General features: G+C 41.8%; 1 long non-coding RNA gene across 1 annotated transcript in view; it reads left to right on the forward strand.

Annotated features, from left to right (window-relative positions):
* The first annotated feature begins 551 nt into the window (after window positions 1-551).
* LOC106629153 (uncharacterized) overlaps window positions 552-19,091 on the forward strand; it is a 72,700-nt gene continuing 54,160 nt past the window's right edge. The window contains exon 1 of the long non-coding RNA XR_001332311.2: window positions 552-686. This is a non-coding gene — a long non-coding RNA (uncharacterized LOC106629153). The remainder of the gene's footprint in view (window positions 687-19,091) is intronic.

A 19,091-nucleotide genomic window follows, 5' to 3' on the forward strand; every position in this document is an offset into this window, starting at 1 on the left:
CGCTCCGGAGGTCCAGGCCGGGTTTGGCGGGCGGCCGCGCCCCGGCGGCCGGGGCCGCGCTCCCTCCCCGCGGCAGAACGAAGCGCGGCCGGGGCGCGGCGGTGCCTGCGCTGGGCCGGGCTCGGGAGGGGGCAGGGAGCGCCCAGCGGGAGCCGGGGCACGGGGACAGTGTCCTCTGCCCGCGCCCCCCGCGGGAGAGGGCGGCGTTCCGGGCTGGGAGCCGGCTCCCCGCGCTGGGCCCGGGGCTGCTCGGCCCCTCCCGCCGCTGCTGGCGGCCGCGGGGCGCGGGCGCTCAGGCTGCTGGCGGAGCGACCCGGAGCCGCTCCCGGGTCCCGCGGGCTGTTCCCGCATATTGTTTCCCTGAGAAGTGCGGGGAGGCGGGGGGTGGGAAGGGGGATCTGCCTGCAGTTGCTCCACGTGCATCAATAGTTGTCAGTAACATCGAACTGACGTCATCCTCGGGTAAAAAGATCTCTCTTTTGTTCTCGTTCCCTCCCACCACTTCTTCCACCTCCCCCCCCCCCCAGCCTCCCGCTTAAAAATCAAAAGCCAGAACATTTGCAAAAAATAAAAATAATACGAACTCCTCTCCCCCACGTTAATTGCAATGCAAAGGGAGATGTTGCATTACGGATCCTGCCTGGGCTGTGCTGGGCTCTAATGAATGCGCCGAGCCTTTGATCTGGGTGAGTCAGTTGGGTTCAGTTGTGCCGGAAGGTTAGTTGCACATCCTGGCTGATCTGAAATTCGATCAGCAGAGGGGGCAAAGAAAAAGAAAAGCATTTTAATGGGAATCAATAGAGGATCATAGGGTCCTGGAAGGAAATAGGTGTTGATTAAAGATGTGTGGGTTTTGTTCGCTTTTTTCTTTCTTCTTTTTTTTTTTTTTTTTTTTTTTTTTTTTTTTTTCTTTCCTTTTTTTCCATGTACACGACTTGTTTAAAAATAAATAAACACCAAAAGCAGCCCGGCAGAAACGAGGGAGGGCAGGCTGGAAAACTGGAAAACAGCTTTCCCAATCACCCGTGTGTTTGTGTTCCAGGGAGGCAGTCAGCAGACCGAGAGTTTGTGCAATGCTTCAAGCTACAGCGCGCAAATTTAAAGCAATAGGCTCCAAAGGATAGCTCCCTTTCTCACTGCACTGCATTTCTGTGCCTGAGCTGTTTACTAGTGCATTATTAAATAAGCTCAAAACACTCGCCCCTCTCCCCGCAAGCCAACTTGTTTTTTTCTCCCTCCCACTTCACCTCCCCCCCTTTCCTGCCTGCTGCCGAGCCACAGGGATTCGAGATACCCGACATGAAGGTGCAGACCTGTTTTGTTGCAGTCACAGGTTTCAAAGCTAAACTTTCTAGGCACGTTTCCACTGTTTAGGAAATACTGAGCTGGAAGGTTCTGTACGTGTTGCCCGACTTTACGTGAAAAAGAGGGAATTACAATTGTGTCGGAACATTTTTTCTTTCAGAAGGAGGTGAGTCAACTTCCTACACAAAGGCTTGAATCACCCACCCTGCGCATTGCAATAAAATCCGGACTCTCTTCCATTCATGCGTTCGTGTACAAATGCACATGCAAAAATGGGGATTGCAATTGAAGAGCTGGGAGAAGCTGCTGGTGGAACGCTGAGCATCCCTGGCATAATTATATGCTGGCTGTCATCATAGAAACAGGGCATTGCTGCACCATGGCGGTCATGTTTTTGTCCAAATGGGAAACCGTCTGATCAGTTCAAGTTTCCCATTGAGTTGCCGTTTCTTCTGGTTTTGCATTCTGGCATGGCTCTCCCTACCTGCTGCTAAAGATTTCCACATAATTCAGAGCCGTTGCTCTTAATGGCATTGCAATGGTGTGTCCAAGTCCCATGTAGAGTATGAATTTATGCAGGAACTCATTAACAGGCAGCTTTTCAAATGGGGACACAGAGTGGGAGGAAGGACCTCCCAGATGTAAGGCCAAAGAGGTTTCCTGCCTCCCAGGTAAAGATAGGCCATGCTGTCTCACCATGGGGTGTTTGAACATCCTTATCAACAGCTGAATTGCAGTTGCCGTGATGATTTCTGTTCTGAATAAGAAATAGAAAACACTTGTTCTATCTTTATAGTTTTTCCTCAGGGTTTGTTTAAACTAAAAATATTTTGGGGCACATTTTTGGATATTCTGGCAAATATTCATCATAATTTGCCTCCAATTTATATATATATATATATGTCAGGCTTTTTTCTGTGATCTTTGAAGAAGATTAGTGGAAAGGGAGTGTTAGATAACATGACCACTTGATGATGACCATTTTTTAATAGCATTTTTTTAATAATGAGGATTTCTTCTGTTATGACATGTAATTGATTTATTTTAAAATTATGATGACAATGATAATAAATTCTCTGTTTGCTGCAGGACAAAATGCAATAGAAAATGGGATATGACAAGTGCCATTGTCACTCACTAACCTGTGAACACATGGAAGACAATGGAAAGTCAACCACCTAAATTAAGTATATACCTCCTCTAGGTTTGTGCTCATGGAAGGTACCAGATTAACAGCCTAGGAGAATGAAGGGCTTCTTTTATTGTCAGAACTGGTACAATAATGGGATCTTTCCCACACCTTGCTTTACTCGTCACTGCCTCAAACCATTTTTCGGAATAGACCACAATTACACCCGGAACCTGCACAGACTTGTGTTCTTAAATATATTTGTAGAGCTAAGTCATTAGTACTAAGAGGCTGTGGAGACCTGAGAGGCTGTCGAGGCTGAGCTATCTGCTGAGAATGCTAAGAAAGTTGTGAATTATTCAATTTTTATGTGAATACTTGTGAAATACCACTGGAACATTTCATATAAGCCAACATTCAGCAGATTACCTGCATCCATTCTGGCCTAGATTTGATCTATGAATGAATGGCTCTCAAGCCCTTAAAAATGCCCTGGGCAATCCTGTTCTATTATCTCCACCATTGTTTTTCCATCCAGATACCACAGGGATGAGCACAATCAGCAGAGAAAATGAAAATCAAATTGCCTACCAAGAGCTGACCATATGGGGCAGCTGGTTGCTGCTTCCCAACCCCCTGCCTGATGTCTCTTCCCTGCCTCGGATGATGTGCTACTGAGTGCTAGTCAGTCCCTGTCACCCCTTCCAAATCTGTTGTTATGCTGCAGACAAGTGAATTTCCTCAGGTTTTATGTTTTCTGGGAATGTATCTTCTTTCCCCTCCAGTTTTCTTGTTCCTCTGTATACTAAAACTGTTTGTTTGGAGTGTCCCCCTCTGCTTCCACCACCCGCCCCCCCCCCCTTCTGCTCCTTTGAATATGAACACTGGGCCTAGAAATAAGGAAAGGAGGCCAAGAGGAAAATGTGTCTCACTGAGACTTGCCAGATATCCAAGTTGCATGTGGAGAGACCGAGTTTCAGCTCATGTGTCTGGCTCGGACGGCAGCATAGACCATTAAACATCCTGTTGTCTGTTTTGCACTGTCCAGACAGCACAGCTCCTTACACTGACACCTGGAGGGGCTGGGGGGCACAGGGGGTGGAGTAGTTGGGGTTACTGCCGTGTTGAGCTGAGATAAATCTGGTGGGTTATTGGTGATTTCTGTGCCCAGGAATGTATTTCATGCTACACCATAAAAATGAGGACACTGGGAGGAGGAGAGGTGTCTGCAATCAAATGCTATCACCTGTCATGTAGAGGAGCACTGTGCAGGTTTCTTCCTGCCAGCTTGTCCCCTTAGAGTCTCTTGGTTTCTGCAAGGTTCTACAAAACTGATGGGTGGTAGGTTATTATTATTATTATTATTAATTTTTTTTTTTTGTTTGCTTGTTGCTTCATGGCAGTTCACACAGCCCAGTAAAGACTGGATCCCACTGTGCTTGGCACTGTGTAAACTGTGGTACTGTGCCCTGCCACCCGAGGAATTTGCAGTCTAAATAGGCAGGGCCAGCAAGGTGAGACAGGCACAGAGGAAAAAACCCCAACCAACTACTGAAAAAAAATCCCCACGTGTTGACTTACAGGCTGTCTGTTTTTTGACAGTTCCAAAAGAGGGTACAGTTTAAAATACCTGTGTTGCTAGATAAAAACACTCTCCTCCCCCAGGCAGATTAACAAAAATTAACAGAAAAAGTGCCGAGATGTGTCTGCCACAGTACCTTAACACATTTCTCTGTGCTTCATTGTTCTCAGTCATTGTTCTCAGATCGTGGAGATCACAGATTGTGTAATACCTCTATTCTGGGACACCTAGGTTAGCACAGTTACTCTCAGAAGGGTGAAGGAGGAAGGAACTCTGCGGTAGCTTTAGCTGAAGGGGCTTTACTTCTTGTGGTTTGTGTCCTGACTTTCAGTAATTTTGAGATTTTGAGGACATGTATACATTTATCAGTTTGACAGTTTTGAAAATGCAAGTGCCCTAAATGTTAATAATATTTTTTTATGTATGTGTTTGATCTGTAATTTATTTTGTACAATAGAAATATTTTTACAGCATTTGCCACACAAGCATCTCCTCATTCTGACTATTGATAGGAGGTAGATGATAGCAGCATGTGCTTTCATGCAAAAAAAAAAAAAGGAAAAAAGTAAGCCTGCTATTACATTAATAGCGTCCTGTGACAGAGTCGTAAGGAGTTTGTGCATTGGCTCAGAGCCTCTCTGCCCGGAATATCAAGGCTCCTGGTTTCACCTGTGCTCTGGTGGGGAAGCCATGGAGAGACAGAAGAGCAATTCCAGATTCTGTGCTGCGAATGCTTTCCTTTCCCACCGGCTGGCTACATCCATGCGTGCAGAGCTTTTGATTAGATCTGCTGTTTTGCCTATGGCAATCTTCACTGCAAACGTCCTTCGTCTATACATCATTTGAGCATCTATACATGATAAGATTGCCACCTTTTATTACAGTAAGAACAGGAGCTTTCTTCTCAGTAAGCTTTGCTCCTTCCTCAGCTCTCCAACCACCCCTAGGGGAAGTGAGAAGGACAGGAAAACTTTGAAAAACCTTTCACCTCTTTGTTCTCCTTGGAAGAATGTGAGAAGAGTTTTTGTAAAATCCAAAGTAGGCATTCATAAAAGTGGGAAACTTGGTAAAGTAAGTACATGTAAATACACACAAATCACTTAATTGATAAACCCACATTTTTGCTCTTCAAGGAAAATTATATCCATGTATTTCTTAGCTTACATCTCACTTTCAGTCTTTGTTTCCCCTGCTACTTTTAACACCAGGGTCTCGGAGCATTACAATGCCTTTCAGCATTAAAAGCTTCCTTTTTCACTGTGAATAGATTTGTACTGCAGCTAGGCAAGTTCTAGTATATTACATGAGAATAAATAAAGATATTAGTGTACAGAAAATGTGAAAAGAGAAAGGCAGTAGACATGAATAAGCAAATAAGTAAGTTAATCACATTTTCCTTCGAATCTACAGAATACACTGAGGATCACATCACTAAAAAAACATGTCTGCTGAAAAAGAAGTGGGTTTTGTGTAAAAACAGATCGCGCATCTGCTTGTCTCTGAGTACTTTAAATAGTCAATGTATGCAGTCACTTTGCTTTTACTCTACAATTACACTTTGGACTAGGACAGAAGTATATGTTATATGCATTTCCTTGAAAAATACTGCTGTATGCGGGAAATAAACTCTTAGGCCAGGTAGTTCAGCTTCCTCTGAGCACACAGTTGTTCACTACGGTTTGCCATTGAGTGCTTTACCTGTTCAAGTTTCAAATGCTTTGTTTGGTGGGACTTCATCATTCATTGTCCATTTGAAAATTACCTGCTAGACTGAATCATGTGGTTTCTGAGAAATTCTCTGATACTTTGTCCAAATTTTGTTCTTCTTTAGTTTCATCCAATTACTTTTAGCTGTACCACTGCATGTTAGCATCCAAAAAATTCCATTCTCTCTGTTCATCAGTCATGTATTTCTATACAGTGGTTGTTTTGCCCCTATGTCGTGGTTTAACCTGACAGGCAGCTAAACACCAGACATCTGTTCACTCACTCCCCCTCTCTCAGCAGGATCGGGGAGAGAAATTGCAAAAAAAGTCAAAGTCTTGGGTTTAGATAAAGACAGTTTAATAGGACAGAAAAGGATAGGACAACAGTATTAATAATAGGATTAGAATATACAGGTGATGCACAATGCAGTTGCTCACTGCACACTGACCAGTGATGCTCAGCCAGTTCCCGAGCAGTTGTCCCCAGCTATATTTCCCCTTAGTTTATGTGCTGAGCATGACACTATATGGTTTGGAATATCCTTTTGGCCATCTGGGGTCAGCTGTCCTGGCTGCAAGCCTTCGCTACTTCTTGTGCACCCCTCCCTACTTACTTGCTGTTAGGACAGCATGAGAAGGAAGAGTCCTTGACCACTGTTTAGCAACAACTGAAACACCAGTGTGTTACCAACATGATTGTCCTAAATCCAAAACACAGGACTATTCCAAGTACTGGTATGAAAATTAACTCTATCCCAACTAATACCAGTACAACTTGTTACCTAGATTAATAAATCAAGTCGTTTCCTTGTCTAATCCATTTTGTTGATCTTCTTTGAAGTCCTTTTCAGCATACCAGCATCCTTCTGTTATGGAGGTGTCTAGAAGTGGATGCAGTGTTCTGCAGAAATCTTCCCAGATGTACAGACAGTAATTTCCCTCTTCTGACATTATTCTTCTCCATATGCAGCCCAAAATTGCATCGGTCTTTTAAAATGATATATCTCCTTGAGAACTTGTATTAAATTTGTTGTTCACTGTCACACATAGATATCTTGCCGTGCAGATGCTTTCCAGGTTTTGCTTTCTCATGGACTCTTCATGTTTCTGATTATTTTTCCTCAGTATATTAGTCTACATTTTTCCACATTGAATCTCATTTTATTGCCTGTCTACATATCTAACCTTGTTATTTTCCATTTATACTATTGCTATCCTCTCTGACATTTGCAAGCCTCCTGGTTTATTGTCATTTGTGAATTTCATTAATGTGCTATTTGCCTCCTTTTCCAGATCATTAATTGAGATATTAAATAAGAACATACTAAAAACACCCCTGCAGCAAACTAGTGCCCATGATTACCTGCTGCTTACACTCCTTCAACCACCTTTTCCATCCAGGTCACAGGACTCAGACTCAAGTCAATTTCAATTAAATTTTTCTAAGAGATTAATTTCAGTTTTTTAAGTGTTTATAGGATTTACCTCCATGACCTTTTCTCCTTTTCCCGCATTTCACAGGTGAGACTGATTCTCTTTCACTGTGTTTCCATAGATAGCAATAATGAAGTAGACAGTGATATGGAGAAGGCGGGGGCATGAATGGCTGCCTTTGACTGATTAAACCAGAATGCAAAATTGTCTCTAGTCTTTGTATTTTAGTTTTTATTTATGCACTTTAAAGGTGTCATAATGTTCTTTTTTTTGCCTCTTGACGCGTGATATTTTGTTGCTTTCCTCACGCTTATGTTTGTAAAAAAAACACTAGTATTTCCCTTATTTACTCTGGTCAATTGTTAAGCACTTTATTTTATGATGATGTGCTCCTCTTTTCTCTGCAGACTTCATATAGCTTTGAACATCAGAAACTGGCTGTGTCTCTATTATATGAATTAGATAAAATAAACCCTGTGAATCAGTAAATTTTATTTTCATTATTTTTATGATGAAAGACCACACAGTACGGAGTGTTCTTAAAACTGCTTCTAAAGTAAATTTTTCCTCACCCCTCCTTCAAGCAGCATGACTGAAAGCCCACTGGAGTGGGAAGAGAGTCACTCACTTCAGTGAGCTTGGGGTCAGTTCATTAAGCCCCATGCACTCTCCTGGTGCAATGCAACACCGAGATAGAGAGGAGGCCTTCATGGCTCCTTCTGAGATGTTTTCTGTGTCTACTGCATCCAGTGCGATCTCCCTGGCAGCCACGTTCCTCGGTGCTGCTCTGTATTTCATTGGAGCAGCTGGCCAAAACAGATGTGTGTTACCAACAAGTGATTTGGAGAAGCAGCTTTTTGCTGTTATTTAAGGATTGGTGTCAAAACTGTGCTGCCATAGTAATGTTCTGAAAGCTGTGTGGTTCAGTAATGCCATTATGAATTTATCACTTACTGATTGCCTGTAAACAACATTTAATGGTCAGACAGGTTTTGGCAGCAAGGGTTGTGGTGAGGAGGGAAGTGCAGGAGGCAGGAATAATGAGAGATCCTGTGAAAAATATTCTTCTGTTTGTTTCTTTCCCTGGATCTGCTTTTTGTCTGATGAGTGATGGAGAAATTAGCCACAGAAAAGAATGCCTCACATAGAGACAAAATACCCTAAAATTCCCAGCATCTCCTGAGGTTTCTCCAAATTCCTTCTACCATCTTCCCAGCTTTCTCACTGCTGCTGCTTTTCTGTTCTTAGCCACTCCTTCTCATCCCTTTGCTTTTACTGCCATGACCCTGTGGTATCCTTATATCAGAAGAAAGCCTTCTGCAACTGGCTTTTAGTAAAGGTAGCCTGTGATTCTAAAAATTACATTTTGAATTAACAGAAGAGTGAGTCCACAATTAGGACCATAACTTGATAGAAAAACAAATTATCCTTGGAAAAATTATTCTGGGACTGCCTGTGGAGTCAGGTATATCTAAATATCTTGGAGAAGATAATTTCTTGGCTTGGAAGAGGAAAGATTTGGTTACTCCTGTTTGCTTTGGAGATGTTGAATTTTCTGAAATTGATCTCAGTCACCTTCATTAATAGAAGAGGCAAATTGGTGACTTACCTTTTATCAACTGGTATGAAAAGATCCATAATGACACTGGACAATTACAGTTTTGAGGGAAGGAAGCTATGAGGTCTGGTAACATATTTATGATGTGTGCTGATTTCTGTTTTTGTCTGTATGTATAAGGTCCTGGTCTCATCTTAAAGAATGTACTTGTCATAATTTCCCTGTCTGGAAACTCAGATAACCATACTCTCTGTCTCTCTCCAGGACTATGGAAGACCTAGAGCTAGACAGATTTTCTGACATGAAGCTATGGAAATAAATAACACTGCCATTATTCTTGCTGAATGCCTTTGAACACCGTCTATCTTTCATAATTCTGTCAGTGACATCTGATTTAACAGGTGCTGAGTGTCCACTGCTTGTGTTGAGTTCATCTGGAACTGAGGGGCTGAGCACTGATCTAATTCACAACTAGGCAGTGGAAAGGCATCTGAAATGCTTTTTCTGCTGTGCTGCTCCACAGGCGTACATTATGCAGTTCAACATTTTTTCTCCTCAGCTTTTTAAAAGCTAATAACTGTACAAGCTTGAAACAAAAATGTGAACTATGGTCCTTTCAAATGTTTGTTTTAAAGCTTTTTTTTTTTTTTTTGTTAATCTAAATGCCTATATTTTGGGTGAGACATGGAATAATGTTACAGTCCCATGAGAGGATAGCTTGAGGTAGGAAGGGGTGAAAGTGATAGCTTGGTCACTGACTGGTAAATCTCTACTAATCTTCAAAGCAAGATATAACTCAGGATTTTTATTCTGTTTCTTTCCAAGCGAAGGCCATTGTGTTTCCATCCTTGGCTGTGTCAGCAGTGATAGCCCTTTTTTCTAGCATTGATTGTTGACTTCCCCTGACACCATATCACAACCCATTAGTGCTGAAAACTGACAAGCCCAGCTGCAACAGCAAAATGGCAAGTTTAAAAGAAAATATACAAGGGACAGGCACAGAATGCTATTAGTATGAAAAAGCAGTTGTTTTTTGTCTTACCTCTGTAAAGGTCAAGAATGCAAACATTTTTTCTCTTGCTAACAACTTGTGTATATTTTGAACTAACAAAGCCATTCTCTCTCTCTCTCTCCCCCCCCCTCCCCCATCTGTTTTTTTCTTTTGTGGATTTTTTTTAATTCAAGCAGTAATGTAGGTTTTACAAAAGCAACTATGTTGAGGTGAGTGAAAATTATTTCTTCCTTTAGGAAGCTCACAGGGAGTATTTTGCTTATACATATGTATGGAGTATGAGGTTTTTTGTAAGGCACAGACATTTCAGAGAAATTAATGGCTCAGCAGTTTCTGGGTACTAAGATCCCATCATCAAGCTTTTGTGTGGTCTGAAAAGTGGGATTTTTCCTTCCTTCCTTCCTTCCTTCCTTCCTTCCTTCCTTCCTTCCTTCCTTCCTTCCTTCCTTCCTTCCTTCCTTCCTTCCTTCCTTCCTTCCTTCCTTCCTTCCTTCCTTCCTTCCTGCCTCCCTCCCTCCCTCCCTCCCCTCCCTCCCCTCCCTCCCCTCCCTCCCCTCCCTCCCCTCCCTTCTTCTGGAGGCACTCTGGACGGTAGACTAACAGTAATGGCAACTGTTCCTTCTGAGTGTATGGGTGATTTGAAAGCAACAGCCTTCATTGTCCCAATGCTGTGTACTCAGAGAGATAATGAGCAAGGGCAGGTAACTCTTCAAAACCTTAGTGTCAAGGTCCCCATTTGGTATCAGTTGAAAGGCAGAGTGTACACTTTGCTCTGTCAAAGCCCAGGGGAGAATGAAACACAAGTAGAGTCCAACAGCTCTCTTGACACCCAAATTTGTTGCAAATGGTTATGTAGTTACAGCAGCAGAGAAGCAACAGTTATGGAAAAGTGGTGAAATACATTAAGTTTTTTGTCTTTTGAGGAACAGCCTAGAGAAGTGGGTTTGTTCAGTCTCAAGAGTCAGAGGCTCAGGGGGGACGTCATCACTCTCTACGACTCCCTGAAAGGAGGTTGTAGCTGGATCGGGACTGGTCTCTCCTGCCGTGCCTGCAGTGAGAGGACTGGAGAAAATGGCCTTAAACTGAGGAAGGGGAGATTCAGATTAGATATTAGATATGTTTTTTTCACCATTATGGTGGTCAGGGATTGGTATAGGTTACCCAGGGAGGTGGTGGAGTCACAATCCCTGGAAGTGTTCAAGAGGCATCTGGATCTGGTGCTGGATGATGGGGTTTAGGGGTTGCAGTGGAAGTGTTGGGTCCTTGGGTAGACTGGGAGATCTTGATGGTCTCTTCCAACCTTGATCATTCTATATAAAAAAACCAAAACCACACGAAGACTGAAGATCAAATTAAGTAAAAAAAAAAAAATCAAAAATTTATTTGGAACCCTGTAGAGCAGTGAAAATACAAAAAATCTTGGGTTAACAAGGTAATGAATTTGTTTTTGAACAAGTGGGATTATTCAGATTTGGTTTTGCAAATCGATAGCTATGGACACAAAGGACATTAAAATCTCAAGTAGTCTATTTGGACAATTCTATTATCACAAACGTGTTCTTTCAAACTTGTACCTGTGGACATTTGTGTGGCAGTAGCTGGTTGATCCCCCATTTTGCTAGAATGTTGCAAAGCAATGGTTTCTGCCCCAAAGTGCTTGCAGCAAAAACCCCCTACTCATCAAATAAAGGAAATGATACTCAATTTTATGGGTAGAAAGCTAAATCTTACAAACCAAGTGACCTATCCAAGGTTATACTGTGTACCTCTCCTGAAGACTGATTGCTATGTGCTAGAGTGTGGACTTAAAAGGTCCAGCCTATTCTGTGTAGATTTCTGGGTGATTCTCTAAGCATCTATTGAAATGCTTTGGCACGTTGTAACCCAAAGTGAAGTGTGTGGGTAGAGAGTGACCACATCAGAACATACAATTAGGGCAGAGTAGCTAAAACTGAGATAGTCGATATCTTGCTTTCTCCTTTCTCATTTATTCAAGTCATGGGTTAGTGACTGAGGATAAGCTGAGCTTCATTACCTCTTTTTTCATTGCTAGAGAACTAGTCTGCATTTGAAGCTTCCTTGTTTTTCCTTTCTCTTCTGCTTGCTTGACCAATCCAAGAACTTCATGAAGATCTCAGACATGTTTATGAAATTCTAGTTTAATGCATTGGGATTTAGGTCTAGTTTATCTTCACCTGTTAGCTACAGTTTTAAGTGTGCATCAGATTCCAGAGGGATGCTTTCCAAAGTTTATTTTTATGGATTGGGTCAGGTATAAAGTGTAATGAAGAATGATATTTTTCTGAATATGAAGTTATAGTCATGAGGAAGCTTTATTATGGCAATCCTCCTCTAGTAATTCACAGGCAGCCTCCTCCAAATACAAAATTTTTGTAAACACTCAAGTATCAAAAAATCTGACTTCTCCCTTATTTATACTGAAGCCAAGACAGCAGTAATAAATCAGGCTTCAAACGTCCTTGGAGTAGTTACCTCTCACAAAGGAAGAAAAAAGCATAACTTTGAGTAGTTAAAACATGGGAAGACAGATGAAGGCACGATTACACTGAGTTAGTACTTGTCTGCTTAATGCAGCTAGCTAATCCAGTTGTCTGGGTCTGAATACAGAGCCTGCAGCTAGTTTTTCCTGTGTGAAGAGCAAAGTTTACTTCATGACTTTGGACACACATGACCCAATTTCTGAGATTTTATAGTAGTACTCAGTCATCCCTTGTCAACTTTACAAAGCAAATATGGGTCTAGTAGCAGAAAAGCATGGAAGGAAAGCTTCCCATCATTTGGGTTAGGCTGAAAGGAGTTTCTCTGTGTTCTTCCAGGCTGTATTTTCACTGAAGTTGTTCATATGTCACTGGGTCAGTCCAAAAACAATATTTAGTGAGATTTCATCTGTCTGGTTAACCATTAGTTTAAACTGTTGTAAAGATACAGTGGTTAACTTTAATAAAAAAAAAGAGACAAAGCCAGACAAAATGGAGAATAAATTAATGCTTACATGTAAACCAATGCTTATAGAAGAGTATCTGTCTGTGTTATACATGATGGTTGATTTTGGCTTGGTCTTGACTGTGGATGGTAGTGAGACCTGGGTGTAGAGGCAGAGCTTATGCATTTACAGGCAAATAGGTAAATGCAGGTGGAATTTGACTTGTGCAGTGCTGGCTCCCTCATCTTCTGGGCATCTCTATGAAAAGCCTGCCATGCAGTTTGCCAGCTGTAGATAACCCTGAGCAGTCTCAGTCAGCCGTACTCCACTTTGACAGGTATCTAAAATCTCAGTTATCTGAGCTGCTCTGTTCTGTGCACTCCTTTTGTGCCTCCTGAGATACCATGGGAGAGAGTAACAGTGCAGACTAAGTGATCCACACTGTTTCAGATATTGAAAGGAAACTGGATATCATGGAAGTTGTTGCTGGAAGTGTACTGTTTCTTTTTAATCAGTCCTCCCAGTGCTAAAATAGACACTAAATGGGGAAAAAAAATATCTGTGTCTGTGAAAAGCATCTGGAACTCTGGTGTACTTAGTTTTTCCTAGGACTATTAACAAGGGCTATCACTTTGAAGGGTGCTTTAAAACTCACTCTTTAATAAGAATTTTCAGAACTTCCTTAGGTAGCAGACTCTTTAGGTGTAAGGCAAAACAATATAAGGTGATCATTTATTTAATTCGGTTTCAACTCTTCTGACCTCCTTTCCCCCAAATGCAGAGTGGGTATCCCTCACCCACTGAACATGTCCTGTATTTTTTTTTTTTTCAGTGCTGTCTGGGCAGTTGCGCCATGTGGGACACAACTGCCATTATGAGTGGGACTACATTTGGATGGATAAAAAAAGTCTTTCTGTTCTTTTAAGGAATTTCCCTCCAGAAATTACTTGGAGTAATGGTAGCAGCCAGAAGTAATGGTAGCATAAAGGAGGAAAACTAGATTCCTGAAAAATCTTGCAGAGCAGTTAACATGCCAAATTCTTTGGACAATAGGTATTATCTCTCAGAATAAGATGGACTCTGATTCAGGTATTGAATTAAATGGATGTTTTTTTAAAATCAGCTCAGCATACTGAGCTTTATTGGAAACCTGTCTCTTATTTTGGTGTGTGAGATTTGAGCTCTTTTGAGACTCTGTCTCAGAGTAACTTGAAGGACTCTGAGACTTGACTTCTTCAGTCCTTTCATGGCTTTCAAGAATTTTGCTGTGAAAAGTCTCCCTTAGAAATGCCTTCTTTTCTGCTGACAATACAAATTTTTCCTCTTAATATCACTGACATATACAAATGCATAGCAGAGGTTATATGTGAAGGTATTTTGTCTCTGAAGGAGAAAGGCAGTTTACAGGTGTGATGGGGTGAGCAGCACCAGCTGATGGGAGAGGGAGTGAAGTCATGTCCCATTTCTGTTCCCTTTGAGAAGAGCAGCCCTTCAGGGTGCTTGCGCTTCCCCTCTGAGTGTGCCGAGCTGGCAGGCAGTGACAGAATGGAGACACCTCAAGTAGCTTTTAAGCAGTTATTTTGGTTGCAAGGAGTGGTCTGGTTGTGACTATTCAGAGCTCAGTAAAACAGCTGAATTATTTGGCAACCCAGTTCTGTGTCTTGATGATACCCTAGAACATAACTCATTGCCTGCAGATCTAAGATTCTTGTTTCCCTTCTCCTGTGAAGAACCAGGATTTGGCCACTTTTGTGTAAGACAGTTACTTTTGTAGTAGTGAGCTGTGAGTTAGTTTTTTTATATCATGTTTGGGCAACTAAATAATTAGCCTGCTTTGGAAAATGCTGAGTCTACAACAGCTCCCAGTGAAGTGAAGAGAATTACAGACTATTCAGCAAAAATGGAATCTGGAAAATGAGACCTATTACTTATTAAATATGGAGCTGGGAAGAGAATTTATGATGTTAATTTTTTTTAAAATTTGAAGCTGCATAAACTACAGCTTAAATTAAGACTCTACACATACATAGTTGCTAAAGGTCTAGTAAATGACTAGTAATTCTTCCTATAAGTGATGATCAGTTGGTTACAATGTCCAACAAGTTTGGGGTTTATTTTAATACCTCCTGAAATTACTTACACCCATTTGTGTACTTTTTATGTACCTTTGACTCTGTAACCTGAAAGTATTGTTCTTTTGTCAGTTTAATATCTCCAGAACATTATGTGTGGTCATGATATATTTGTTGAAGGGATTCTTTGGTTGAAATGTGTGCTGGCTTAAAGTCAGCTGGGGCTGACTTCAATCCAGCACAAGAATCTCAATTTGGGGACCCAAAGAATGGGGCACTGTAGTCTTGTGGGCAGCTTAACCAGGCAGGGAGTGGAAGCAGGTTCTCTGAATAGCCTTCCTTTGTCCACCATCGTGAAATCAAAAAGCAAATCTTTTGAAAAACATCAGGCAGTAATTCCCCTGAGGCTTTCCTAAACTCATCCATCATGGGGAAAATCTAATTTTCCTTCTTTCTCTATTGTACTCCAAGAAGCCTTGTGACCAGTTAGGTCATTTTAGTTTTAAACATTAACTTTGATAAGACATTTCCAATTAGTAGAGTCTTTTCAAAAATTAGACCATAATCTTACACTCATGTCCTAGGAATAATGATGCATTCTTTTTGTTAAATGTTAATGATTTTTGAGTGAAAAGTATTTTGTTTATGATATTACTGTTGAATACTAATAATAACCAGTAATGATGTTGTAACAGATTTTATTTAATGGTCTAGAAGGCTTCTACCAGAGAGTTGACTTGAAACTGTTATGCCCTGGTAAAATTCACTTCTACCTGTATTTATATGTTAATAAAGTGTCAGGCCTAGTGTTTTGGTTAGGCCATAGCCCAGTTACACACAACTATTAAAATGTCCACTTATTAATTAATTAATTTCATGACTCCTTCCAAAATGTTTTGCCAGCCCTGTTTACATAAATTATGCACTGTACTTTGCATTTTTATTAAATAGTATTGGTGTTCGAAATAGCTTCTAAATTGACAGGATACAAATTAGTGGAAAAGCAGACAATAAAGAGTCAGTGATGTCTCTGGGTGAGCTTTGAGAAACATTCTATTTAGAACCAATTGTTGGATTGGATGTATCATTTATTTTTCTGCTTTCACCTCCCTACATTTGTTATAATTAGGAAAATTTGCATGAAAATTGGTTGTGGGTTTGTTTCAATGTTTACCTGTTTTGACTGTTTATTTTATATGTATCTGCTGGGCTTATGACATCACTGTTCATTACCAGGGGAATGACAGTGATGTCTCAGAAGTGATGGTTTGTAGGACTGAATGCTTCTTGGGACCGTGACTATAAAACCCTTTTTTCTCTTGGGCCACCAGTTGTGGCTAGTTGATGGCTGTCATTCTCCTGTGTAGTCAAAAGCCATTGTGTCATGGCCAGTGCTTTTGCCTATGTGCCACCAAATGCCCGCTCCTGAGAACTTCACTGCAGAATACCTATCACAGGAGACTGTGTTTCCTTGTAGCTCTTACTCAGGACACAGATGTAATTGGGGATGAGGACTCCACTGGAGTTTGTCTTGTGTTTTCTATATCATATCTATTCTTTGTCTTAACAGTCATCTCTGCCTCTCTTAATTCAAATCCAAAACCTTCCAGGAAAATGAAACTCCTCTAGTTCAGTTTGGACAGGGTAGAAAGCTGTGGCTCCATATCAAGGAATAAGCAGTAATGAGATTAATCATAAACATCTTTCTTGTTTATATTGGTTTATATGAATGAGAAGCGACAGAAACAGGACAGTGCAAAAAGAAAAGATCTACGTATAAATACAACGTGTTTTCCAAAATATTCCTGGAGTTATTGGAAGCTTCTTGAAAACACCTCATGTCTTTTCCAGTAGTAGATAGACCACAGGAGGGGCAGCCCTTGTGAAACCAACTTCCTCTGATATATCAGACAGTGGATCTGTTATATCTGTTGTATTGCTGAACAGAAGATGGAAAGACAGTGAGCACTCCTTTCATTTTTTTTTTCCCTTCATGCTCAAAATTGTCTTACACACCTCAAATCTCCTCCTGAGCATGACCTACCAGTCAAGTTGCAATCTCTCACTTCCAGCAAGCAGGAGGTGCCTGGGTTGCTCCTTTAGCAGCCCATGCTGGTAGTAGCACACCACTGCTCACCCCGCAGGGCTTCTTACAGAGCGACTCGAGCTGCTCTGGCCTCTCTCCGACGACTCGGTTTGTCATTTCTGTCAGTCTGTGGCACATACACACACACGCACAGCAGCTGCCAGTGGCCTCAGGGGCCTGGGATCCTCTTTTCTTTGAGCTCTCCTGCACACCGGCTGGCTACATTGCCTATTACCTATTACAGTCTATTACCTGCAATAGGCTCTGACCTCTTTCTGAGCGTCTTAAAACACCCTGCCGTGGGGCGCCAATGGCACACAGACATTTGCCCTGTTTGCTGGTGTCTCTCCCCCGTTTCCCGATTACCTCTTCAAAGTCCATTTGGTATCAGTGGCTTGTGTTTTTGTTCTTTTTTGAATGGTGGTGGTTGTCTTTGATACCAGGATTTTAGTGTTTTTAACTCTGAAGGAAATAAAGATGCACTTGTCCGTTTTAGGTACATTTGAATAATTGCTAAAAATAAAATGAAAAAATCAGGGCTCTACTCTACAAAGTAGTTTTCAATCCCCTGAAGAGTAACATGGCTCTTTCTGACTCCACACAGGCAGACAGGCCTAATTCAGCTGTCTGTTGCATGGTATGTTTAAGTGGTTTTGTAAAACAGTGTTCCCTAAATGTTGACAGTTTAATGGATTTCATTAGTGGCTGCCTACCGGCTGAGGGCTCAAACCTGCCCCCACCAGGGTTAGCTCAGATGAGTTCAGACATGGCTGTGTGGAGGACCACCCTCATCCTGTCGGAGCTGGTCCAAGAGCTGCATTTGGAGACCTGAAACAAGAACAGCCATCTTCTGTGTCTCTAAATCCACAGCACAGTGTGGGCCATGGCTGGTGGGTGCATGTAGTCATGTGTCCTTCTCACTAGGCAGAAATGTCTCCGAGGATCCATCGCACACCCAAAGATGTGTGAGACTTCTCAGGGTCTCTTTCCAGATTGCCATGCAGGTGAACTGCCTTGGTTCACTGTCTTGGGCAATGAAGGAGTGTCTCTACTATGCCAAATGTGCTTGTGTTACGTCCCCTGTGCCTGTGAGACCAGTAGCTGCATAAAACATCTGGGAGCCCTCCAAGTCCAATTTCCATTAGCAAATAATGTTCATGATTTTGTTCCAGTCACTGCCTGTTAAGTTGAATAACATATGAAAGATAGCTTCATCAAGGTAAGTAATAGCTGAATCGAGTCTCTCTCTACACTCTGTGAGGTCAGAGGAAGCTTGACTGCTTTGTCTGGAGTGTGTGTTGGAGGAACACTTTGAAGGGGAAAGCATTAAAACTAACAATTTGAAATCTTGGAAAAGACTATAATTTTATTCCTTTTTCTGAACAAAGCAAAGAAAAATCCAGTCCTAAGAATCCATAAGTGTGAGAGCCCATTTTAATCAAATCATTGCATGTTAAGCTGTTCCCAAACTGAAGACACTCCAAAACTAGCAGAAGTAACTTTTTTCTGACATGTTGAAAATCTAGAGGATGACAATTAGCTGTAACAATTACAAATTGATGGCAGGTCATGTAGTTGAAAATTAATTCCAGCATCTATTCTGTGATGTCTAATGATTTCCTCAGATTTCTTTATTTGGGGGGCAGGTCTGATAACCCCTGTGTTTTGTGCCTGTCTAAAGACGGTTTCTCCCACACCCATCCTGAGAAGAACTGTGTGAGGTACCTGTGTCTGGATTAGACACTAGAGAAGAATGGTGCAGAGTACCTGTTGCCTCAGTGTTATGAGCATCAGGACTGCAGCTCAGCTGTGCCTCATGACATACTAGCAATTTCCTTCTTGTGTTTTAGGTCCAGGTTTTGTTCCCATGCCCGGTCCAGTTGGATGGTCCTCACACTTCTCAGATGATTTAGGTCAAATTCATTCTTGTATCTCTACTCCCATGTGAATGCTGTGCTCTGGAGCAGGGAAGGCAACTAAGGGAGAGGCAGCCTCTCCATATGCAGCATACTCTTTACCTGGCAGCTAAGTCTTTCCTGCAGTCTTCCTGGGCCTGCTGCAGGTGAGGCAGTCAAAGAGGTCATTCGTTCTGTAGCCAAGCTGACTATAGAGCTTTTTGGGACCCGTTTTACTCTTACCTCCATATCTAATGCACTTTTTTCTCCTTTTGTTCTCCAGTAGCAGCTTCTTCGGACATGGTTTTCTGTTGAAAGTAGGCAAGAGCTGTGAGACATATAAGCAGGTCTTTCATACTCCAGTAGAG

This window comes from Pseudopodoces humilis, chromosome 3, assembly GCF_049639895.1.
Source record: "Pseudopodoces humilis isolate 2021_Gansu_Grassland_sample_001 chromosome 3, ASM4963989v1, whole genome shotgun sequence".
Lineage (NCBI taxonomy): Eukaryota > Metazoa > Chordata > Aves > Passeriformes > Paridae > Pseudopodoces > Pseudopodoces humilis.